Source organism: Anomaloglossus baeobatrachus, chromosome 9 (assembly GCF_048569485.1).
Source record: "Anomaloglossus baeobatrachus isolate aAnoBae1 chromosome 9, aAnoBae1.hap1, whole genome shotgun sequence".
Taxonomy (NCBI): Eukaryota; Metazoa; Chordata; class Amphibia; order Anura; family Aromobatidae; genus Anomaloglossus; species Anomaloglossus baeobatrachus.
The window spans coordinates 184,901,454-184,912,019 of record NC_134361.1 but is presented as its reverse complement, the minus strand read 5'-3'; positions in this window follow the sequence as shown (position 1 = coordinate 184,912,019).

The following is a 10,566-nucleotide window of genomic DNA, read 5'->3' as shown; positions in this document are numbered from 1 at the left end:
GGTTTTGGTATTGTATCTTTAAAAAAATGTTAATCAATGTTTATTTTTTTTTTCAGATCCCAATCTTAAAAAACAAATGAGAAATTTTGCAATTTTCACAGTTGCCGCTGTGTGGGTTTTTTTTTAGGATTATACTTACTATTCTTTTAGAAAGAGTTTCCTGCTTATCATTCAAGGCAGGAGTACCATGACTATTAACACAGCTGAAAACACAGTTTGAACCAATCACAATAAGAGATGTCATACCTGACCCCACTCCCCACTTTAAAATTTTTGCACACGCTCATTAGATGCTTGACAGTGATCAAAATATATATATTTTTTTATAATATTGAGACAAAATAATACACTCACCTTCTTCCTGCTGCTCTATGCTCTTCTTCTCTAGCAGAAAATTAAATGTTACGAGTATAGCATACCAACAATCAAACATGGTGGTGGAGATACTTTGGTATCCTTAAAGAAGAAGTTGTCTGGTTTAGAAAAGCCATCTTAAAATATGGTTTTCTTGAACCTATAAAAGTATATACATATATATATATATACACACACACACACACGCACACATATATATAGATATACATACACACATACATACACACACACACACACACACACACATATAATAGTCCTACAATTAGCAGGGGCAAAGAGAGGGACACATATTTTGCATAAAATGAACATTCATATATTGGTTGCAAAGTGATGCTTTATTTACTTACGAAGGTCCTGCTAAGCAAAAGAAAATTGGTTATATGTGATTGCTGGGAGTACCACCTGTAATTCAGCGTGTTTCTACATTACCTATCAACTTTAGTCTTGTTAATGAACTGGGCAACTTGAACGAAACAAGAACAAGAACTGAAGCCCCCTGATGAAGCCAGTCATGGTGAAACATGTTGAGGAGGCTAGTAGCTGAATGCTTTTAAATAGGGAGGGACTAATCTATAAAAGGATACTGATAGTGCATAGTGGTCTGCGGCCAAGCAGTTCACTAAATATTGATATGATTTTATACACTTCCCCTTATCTGCCATTGTTTAAATTAGTCATTCATTTTAAATAATTATAAAAGTTAATTTTTAATGGTCTTTAGTTAGGGTGGTCTAGGTGTTTATGTAATGTACACAGCATTCTCGGTGTCTCCTGTATGATGTATACATAGTCTCTGTATCTACTATGTGATGTTTGTATCTAGCAACCTCTGTCTCTTATGTGATATATATGCAGCAGCCTTAGTGTCTACTGTATGATGTATATACAGCAGTCTCGGTGTCTTCTATGTCATCACAAAAAGTCAACTGCGCTCTAAACTGAGTAGCAACACCATCCATACCACCTATATCACATGCTGCACAATAAAAGAAGCAACTCCAGTCAGCACATTAGCGGGGAGTTAAATATTTGACCAAATATAGCGGGATAATTTTTAGGGCTCATTCAGACGACCGTTCCGTTTGTCCTGGTCAGCTCCTGTGTTTTTGCGGACCTACTGACAGGACCATCTTTTTAATGTCTTTTGTGTAGGATTGGATGGCACAAGGAAGCACTTCCATGTGCATCCGATCCTACAAAAAAAAACAAAAAAAAACATCGGGGGCCGTATGTCCGTTCTGTTATTGTGGAAGATGTCCTTTTCTGTTCCGTAATAACGGACCGTGACTCAATACAAGTCAATGGGTCTGCAAAATTCCCGAAAGCCACACGGAAACACTTCCGTGTGACTTCCGTCAGGTGCCCCTGCAGTCTGTGTCCCGCTCCCGCACCAGCAGTGTGCGAGCAGCAGCAGAGATGATGAGTGTTGACATCAGGAGGTTAGTAAAGTTCATTACCTACGGTGATGAAGTCCTACACTCCTGATGTCAGCGCTTGTCACTGACTTCTATGCCCACCGCATTCTCACATCACCTCTCACGCGTGGCCCGAGACTGTGACTAGCGGTGACGTCATGGGCCGCACGCGATACTTCGCTGTAAACGAGGCGGTTACTGAACTCAGTGACGAGTACTGACGCCAGGAGTGCAGAACATTTTGTTCTTCATTGACTGCAACAGTGAGTATGGATCGTTGTGGGACCCCTTTATTGGATTACGCAGGACCCGGATTTGTTTTTTCTTTCCAATAAATTGGTGAAAGAGGGAATGTTTGTAGTCTATTTTTTTTTTTTTTTTATAAATGACTAGGTTAGTAATGTCGGGTATCTGATAGACGCCGTGACATCACCACCTCTGGACAGGATGCCAGGTGACATTACACATCTGGTATCAACCCCATATATATTACCCCGTTTGTCACCGCACCAGGGCAAAGGGATGAGCCTGGTAAAGTCCCGAGACTGTTGCATCTAATGGATGCGGCAATTCCGTCCGGCTGCTGGCTGATATTTTTATGCTGGGGGAGGCTCTCAATGACGTGGGTCATCCCATCCTGAGAATACCAGCCAGTAGCTGTGAGTCTTTATGTTAGCTGGTATCAAAATTGGGTGGGGGGGACCACATGCTTTTTTTTTTTTTTAATTGTACTGTACAATATAGACCCACCCATCAGCGGCTCTGATTGGTTGAAGTCAGACAGCTTTCACTCAGCATGGGTGTGCGTCTCACTGTAACCATCATAGACGGGGAGGAGTGAATATGTATGAGCCTAATGAGTGATCGGCTCGGGAAGATCAAAGAGATGCCGCAGGAGCAGTGTGACAGCCGTGCTGGTGATCGGTGAGTATGTAGCGCTTGCTCCTACCCCTTTGCCCCAGATTCTGTTCCCAATAGACTTTATATGGGGACCAGCATCTGGCCAGATACCCTACCTTGCACTGCATGTAACTCTCTTTCCATTTTTTTGCGGTCCGCAAAAAAACGGAAGTCACACGGACTTTATACGGAACGGGACGGATATGGTTGTCACACGGATGCCACATGGATGCATCCATGAAAAAACAGGACCGTTTTTGCAGACCGCAAAAATGGAACGGTCGTGTGAATGAGCTTAGGCTGATACTTTTGTACGGCCCCAGAATTATATTATAAATATCCAAATGGTCCATGGCAGAAAAAAGTTCCTAGAGATCAGCAGACTTGCAGATAAGCGAACAGAGACCCGCCAGACCTTTTTGTTTTGTTTTTTAAATCCGGTTCCAGTCCCGGAATTCAGTCCCCATATAAGTCTATGGGGACCAGAATCCGAGATTAAATGTTGGTAGAAGGGATTGGGGGGGTAGGAGCGCGCGGTGTACTTACAGAGCCCGTCATGCTGGCACAGTGCTTCCAGGTCACGTATTCCCTTCCAGAGCCGACTATTAACCCTCATTGAATATTCACTGCTACCCCCTCCACCGGCGCGTGTAATTGCTTGCAGGTAGATGCGCCCCCACCCTGAGTGGCAGCTGACTGCAACCAATCAGAGGTGCCAGGACAGCCAGTGGGCGAGGAAAGCAGTGCAGCTCTCTGCAGGTCAGTATTGTGGTATAAAAATTAAACAATTGGTGTAGGGTCTCCTCATATTATAATACCCAGCACAGATAAAGTCTATGGTTACAGGCTGCAGCCTCCAGCTCCGTGCTCATCTTGGCTGTGTATCAAAATAAGAGGAACAGCATGTGTTTTTTTTTTTAATAATTATTAATTATTATTATTAAATAACCAATTAAAAAACTGAGGTGCAGTTTCCCCCAATTTTGATACCCAGCCAAAATAAAGCCCGACAGTTGGGGGCTGGTATTCTTAGGTTGGAAAGGTCCAGCCTGAAAATATCAGCCTCCAGCCACCCGACTCTTCCTGATTGCCCTGGTGTGGTGGCAATTGGGGTAATATAAGAAGTTTATAGCAGTCTAGAGCCATCACTAAGCTCTAAATGAGTAATCGCAGGCTATGGATATGAGATACCCTCATCACTAATCTGTAAGTGAAAAGAAATAAACACAAACACTGAAAAAATCCTTTATTTGGAATAAAAACAAACAAAAAAAACCAAAAAAAAAACAAAAACAAAACACCCTCTTTCACCACTTTATTAACCCCAAAACACCCCATGCAGGTCCAATGTAATCCACACAAGGTTTCACAATGATTCAGCTCTGCTACATCTGAACCTCACAGTGCGCAATCACGGAACATGACTGCCCGCTGTGAGTTTCAGAGAATAAATGAGCCGCAGCGATCAGCAATGAGGTTACACAGGCTAGTTGCGGTCACAGCTAGAGTCCCCCACCTGTGACAGAAGGTAACCTGACCCCAGAGGACTTCTGATTACCTCATTATATTCAGTAAAGTAATCTGCATCTCCTGGTAAAAAAACGCGGATTTTTCTTTGCCAAGAGATGCAGAAATTTTTACACCATATTCCTGCACCCATTCTAAGCCTTCTGGAAAAAAAAGAAAAAAAAAATTGCATCACTACTGCATCATACTTCATACAGTTTTGATGCGTTTTTTTCCAAGGTGGTGTAGGTTGGGGGCATGAATATAGTGTCAAAATTTCATCACCAAATTTGCATCTTTTGGTCCAAAAATGCAAAAAAAAAACCCAAAAAAATAAAAAAAACAAACCCAAAAACCTGTTGTGTTTTTTTCTGCTAGGAGGTGCAAATTTGGTGCAGACATTACAGCACCAAATTTGCACCTCCGGGCAGAAAACTGCATCAAAACTGTGGCAAAAAAAAACCCAAAACGCTTCAAAAAATGCTTTAAAAAAAACTGGGTTTTTTTGCCATGAGGTGTAGATTGGGTGCAGGAATATGGTGTAAAATTTTCAGCACCAAACCTACATCTCTTAGCAAAAAAAAAACCCCAGCGGTTTTCTCCCAGGAGATGCAGGTCTCACCTGAGGTGAGGTCATTGAGTTTACTGAGGTCACATTAGATCAGGTGGTGGACCGTGGGAAAGTCCAGGTGTGACCACAAATATCTGGAGTAAAGTCACCGCTGATCGCGGCTCAGTCATTCTCTCTCTCTTACTCACTCTGCACTCACAGCGGGCAGTCATGCTCTATGTAGCAAAGCTGAATGAGCGTGGGACCTTGTGTGGATTAAGTCGAACCTGCAGGGGTGTTTTGGAGTTAAAGTAATGAAAGAGGATGTTTTTTGTATTTCATTCCAAATAAAGGATTGTGTTTACTTTCACTTACAGATTAGTTATGGAGTGTCTCAGACGCCTGCTGTTACTAATCCAGCACTTAGTGGCAGCTGTGGGCTGCCATTAACCCCCTCATTATCCCTATTGCCACCGCACCACAGCAATCGGGAAAAGCCAAGTAAGGCGCCGAACAGGCTGCCATTTTTAGACTGGGGCGGTCCAATAAGCATGGACCTCCCCAGTCTGAGAATACCAGCCCCCAGCTGTCAGGCTTTCTCGTGGCTAGGTATAAAAATTGGGGGTCCCGCATGTCGTTTTTTTAAAATATTTATTTAAATAATTTAAAAAAAAGCTGCATGTGGTTCCTCTTATTTTAATGCCCAGCCAAGATGAGCGCTTGGGGGGGGGGTTGCAGCTTGTAGCCATATGCTTTATCTGTGCTGGGTATAATAATACGGGTGGACCCTATGCCAATTGTTTTTATTTTTACTGTACGATACTGACCCGCATACTGCGCTTGTGATTGGTTGCAGTCAGACGCTATCACACAGGCTGGGGTCGGGACAGCCGGTAGGTTGGGAAAGTAGTGCATATGAAATGAGCAGCACTGGACGTGGATACGTAACCTGGAAGCTGTGTGCCGCCATGATGGAGCCTCGGTACGTATGAAGCGCTCGCTTCACTCTCATTTTCTTTATTTTTCCTTTTTTCTCGAGTGCTGGATCCGGATCAAACACCCGGAATCCAGGGCCTGGGTCCGGCACCCAGGTACCTTTGAAGCCGCGCGGATCTGGACTTTTGCAGTCCAGGTCCGCTCATCACTATTCCCTACCCCTGCTCTACAAAGACCCTCTTTGCAATTGATCTTCCCTATGACCACGATAGAAGAGGTCCCAGAGCCTACCTCGGACAAGCTTAGAATTCTTTAATTGGGTATATAAAATGGCGTTCTAAACTGAACACCTCTTTAACGAAGCTGAAGGGTACATCCACCTAAGCAAGTCATTCTGAGTAGAGCACTGACAGGCACTTGGAACTGGTGTGCTCTCAATCGATTAATCATCTTCCAGCTTACCTTGTAGCTGTCAAAAGGCAGGTTCTACTTCATCTAATTGGAATGGGTTGAATGGCTTTTCTCTTTGCACTTCATTTCTTCTTTTTTTTTTTTTTTCATTGACTGCATTTTTCAAAAGGCTTTTTTTTTTTTGTCACAACATTGTATAACTTTTCATAAGTGTAAGTATCAAAAGTTTCTATACTGCCGTAATAGGAAAGTTTTATCTAGCTACATAGAGCAACCCGGGATACTGATGATTAAAACACCACTCCTGTCCAGTCCCACAGCGCTATCTTGTGCCCGTAACGTCTCAAGCCAGAAGTTTCATCACCAGCTCTTAATATGACTCTATGAGAGCCAGAATGAGGCTCTCATAGACCTTTATTGAGTTATTATGCTTTTCCTCTGATTGTTCCACCTCTGATTTTGGCTTCCAAATACGGAGGTAAAAAAAACTCACCAAAATCTCAATATATGCACGTGGCCTTAAGGAAGATATGATTATGGTACAAAAGGTAAAAGTGGAAGGCCTTGATCACAGTCATAATATGCAGATATAAAAAAATATGAGGCTTTAAACTGTGATATTTTATAAGTAGAATAGGATTAAACCCATGTGATTATCTGATTTTGGGTGCTCCATCAAAATGGCAGAGCTTTGTACACTGTATAGTGCCCGGATAACGGTACTGCAGCTCTCTCCCGCTCAAAGCATTGGCAGCACTGGCACTGCGACTAACTGATCAGACCTTGCAATGTAGTGTATTTTCCCCTTGCCAGCTACAACTTAAAGGGAACCGGTCACCAGATTTGGGGCCTATAAGCTGCGGCCACCACCAGTGGGCTCGTATATACAGCATTCTACTATGCTGTATACAGTGCTGGCCAAAAGTATTGGCACCCCTGCAATAATAGATAATACTCAGTTTCTTCTTGAAAAGGATTGCAATCACAAATTCTTTGGTATTATTATCTTCATTTAATTTGTCTTCAATGAAAGAAAAAAAATTTGTCAAAGCCAAATTGGATATAATTCCACACCAAACATAAAAAAGGGGGTGGACAAAAGTATTTGCACTGTTTGAAAAACCATGTGATGCTTCTCTAATTTGTGTAATTAACAGCGCCTGTAACTTACCTGTGGCACCTAACAGGTGTTGGCAATAACTAGATCACACTTGCAGCCGGGTGACATGGATTAAAGTTGACTCAACCTCTGTCCTGTGTCCTTGTGTGTACCACATTGAGCATGGAGAAAAGAAAGAAGACCAAAGAACTGTCTGAGGCCTTGAGAATCCAAATTGTGAGGAAACATGAGCAATCTCAAGGCTACAAGTCCATCTCCAAAGACCTGAAAGTTCCTGTGTCTACGGTGCGCAGTGTCACCAAGAAGTGTAAAGCCCATGGCACTGTGGCTAACCTCCCTAGATGTGGAAGGAAACAAAAATTGACGAGAGATTTCAACGCAAGATTGTGCGGATGGTGGATAAAGAACCTCGACTAACATCCAAACAAGTTCAAGCTGCCCTGCAGTCCGAGGGTACAACAGTGTCAACCCGTACTATCCGTCGGTGTCTGAATGAAAAAGGACTGTATGGTAGGATACCCAGGAAGACCCCACTTCTTACCCCGAGACATAAAAAAGCCAGGCTGGAGTTTGCTAAAACTTACCTGAGAAAGCCTAAAACGTTTTGGAAAAATGTTCTCTGGTCGGAGACAAAAGTAGAGCTTTTTGGGAAAAGCCATCAACATAGAGTTGACAGGAAAAAAAAAAGAGGCATTCAAAGAAAAGAACACGGTCCCTACAGTCAAACATGGCGGAGGTTCCCTCATGTTTTGGGGTTGCTTTGCTGCCTCTGGCACTGGACTTCTTGACCGTGTGCATGGCATTATGAAGTCTGAAGACTACCAACAAATTTTGAAGCATAATGTAGGGCCCAGTGTGAGAAAGCTGGGTCTCCCTCAGAGGTCATGAGTCTTCCAGCAGGACAATGACCCAAAACACACTTCAAAAAGCACTAGAAAGTGGTTTGAGAGAAAGCACTGGAGACTACTAAAGTGGCCAGCAATGAGTCCAGACCTGAATCCCATAGAATACCTGTGGAGAGATCTCAAAATGGCAGTTTGGAGAAGGCACCCTTCAAATCTCAGGGACCTGGAGCAGTTTGCCAAAGACGAATGGTCTAAAATTCCAGGACAGCATTGTAAGAAACTCACTGATGGTTACCGGAAGCAGTTGTTCGCAGTTATTTTGGCTAAAGGTTGTGCAACCAAGCATTAGGCTAAGGGTGCCAATACTTTTGTCTGGCCCATTTTTGGAGTTGTGTGAAATGATCAATGATTTGATTTTTGTTTCATTCTCTTTTGTGTTTTTTCATTGCAAGCAAAATAAATGAAGATAATAATAACAAAGAATTTGTGATTGCAATCATTTTCAGGAATAAAGTGAGTGTTATCTGACAGAATTGCAGGGGTGCTAATACTTTTGGCCAGCACTGTATAAGAGCCCAGGGCCGCTGTGTAGAACATAAAAATTACTTTACAATACTTACCTAAACGGTCGGTATGGTGCAGATGGGCGTCTCTGATCTCCGGGTGCGGCACCTCCTCTTTCGGCCATCTTCGTCCTCAGTCTTCTGAAGCCGGGGTGCATGACGCGTCCTACTTCATGCACACTAGCCGGCATTGAGGTCTTGTGCAGGCGCACTTTGACCTGCCCTGAGCAGAACAGATCAAATGCGCAGGACCTCAATGCCGGCTAGTGTGGATGACGTAGGACGCATCATGCACCCCCGTTTCAGAAGGAGGACGATGAAGAGGGCCGAAAGAGGAGGCGCCACACCCAGAGAATGGAAACACCCATCCGACCAGTCTGTACCGACCGTTTGAGCATTATAAAGTGATTTTTATGTTCTACACAGCGGCCTGGGCTCTTATATACAGCATGTTAGACTGCTGTATGTAAGAGCCCGGTGGTGGTGGCCTCAGCTTATAGTCACCAAATCTGGTGACAGGTTCCCTTTAAATATGGGAGTGTGTTATAACAATATGGGAGTGTGTTATAACAACTAACTCTGTTGACCCCCATGTAGGACCAAACAACAGCTCCTCAACTATATTACAACCTAATAGAACAGGAGTGGGATCTGCAGTGCTTACCCGGCAATAAAGCCCAACATCCAGTCATTGTCTTCATCCATGGAAGTACAAGGAACCTGCAGATCAGCAAGGTGTCAAAATGGAGTAGAGAGTCACCATGCAATCCAGTTCTTTAAAATTCATAAACTAAATGAGCACAGACCGCTAAAGAATGGGGAACGAAGAGACCTACCCCATCTTTTACCTCTTTATGGAGCTCGATTGCTTGGTGGATCACCTATGGTGCCAATGATGGCCTTCTTCTATGTAAGCTGGTACGTTTGCAAGTTCAAGTGCTCGATTTCTTTTCCAAATCTGTAATTAAATCTAATAGTTGAATATAAATTTCTACTTGCCCTATTGCTGGCTCATCTCATGGATTATTCGAGACCCTTACCCAAAAATATGCTACATAAGTCTAAGATTGTTGCCTAGAAAGCTCTCCTCCTCAACGCCTAGATGTGCAAAACAAATGATACTCCAAAATTCATACCCCTAGAATTTATTATCCCCAAAATAAATCTAGGAACCTGGAAACAACACGGTATAACAAATCTGTTGGATATCCTTATAGATGACATCCCGGTCACCTTTGGGAGAGATAAATATCAAATGTGGACCCTCCAATAAAGAATATAGAATTTTTTCTATCTGTATCCCCATACATTTCTACAATACATTTTGAAAATCAATTAAAACCGTATGAATGAACAGAAATTTTAGATATTAAACTTTTCATGTTCCTCTACCAAATCTCGAATTTCCAAACTCTTTAACCCTTAATTTACTACTGCTTTGATTGTACAAGCCATTGATTTTTCTGCTGTATTCCCCTTCTACTTTTAGGCTCTTCAAAAGAAGCAGTTTACGTTCCTTCCAAATTTGTCTTTGCCTAGAAACTTTATATTTTTATTAAAGCCAAAACCAAGCCCTATGTACTTTTTATAACTCTTCAATATTATTGAACCCCATGATTTTGTTCTTCTTTTGGTTTCCACCATACCTGGTATTACGAGAGTACAATTCGGGATTCCCTACTTTTAGTATTTCAAAAATAGATTCCACTTTCTACTTCCCATACTTGTCCCTTTTCTGGAATAGGCTCCGAACTCCTTAAAAATACCTAAAGTCGCAAAATCAGCAGGTAGTCACCCCCTCTCTGACTCCCGCTCCATTGGCAACTCAAGCGGCATCACCACTGGATCCAAAACTCAGAGAGCAGAGCAGAACCCATGTTGGATGAGAACTTGCTGACTTTGTTACTTTAGGAATTTAACAGAGTTTAGAACCCACTTTTCCTGA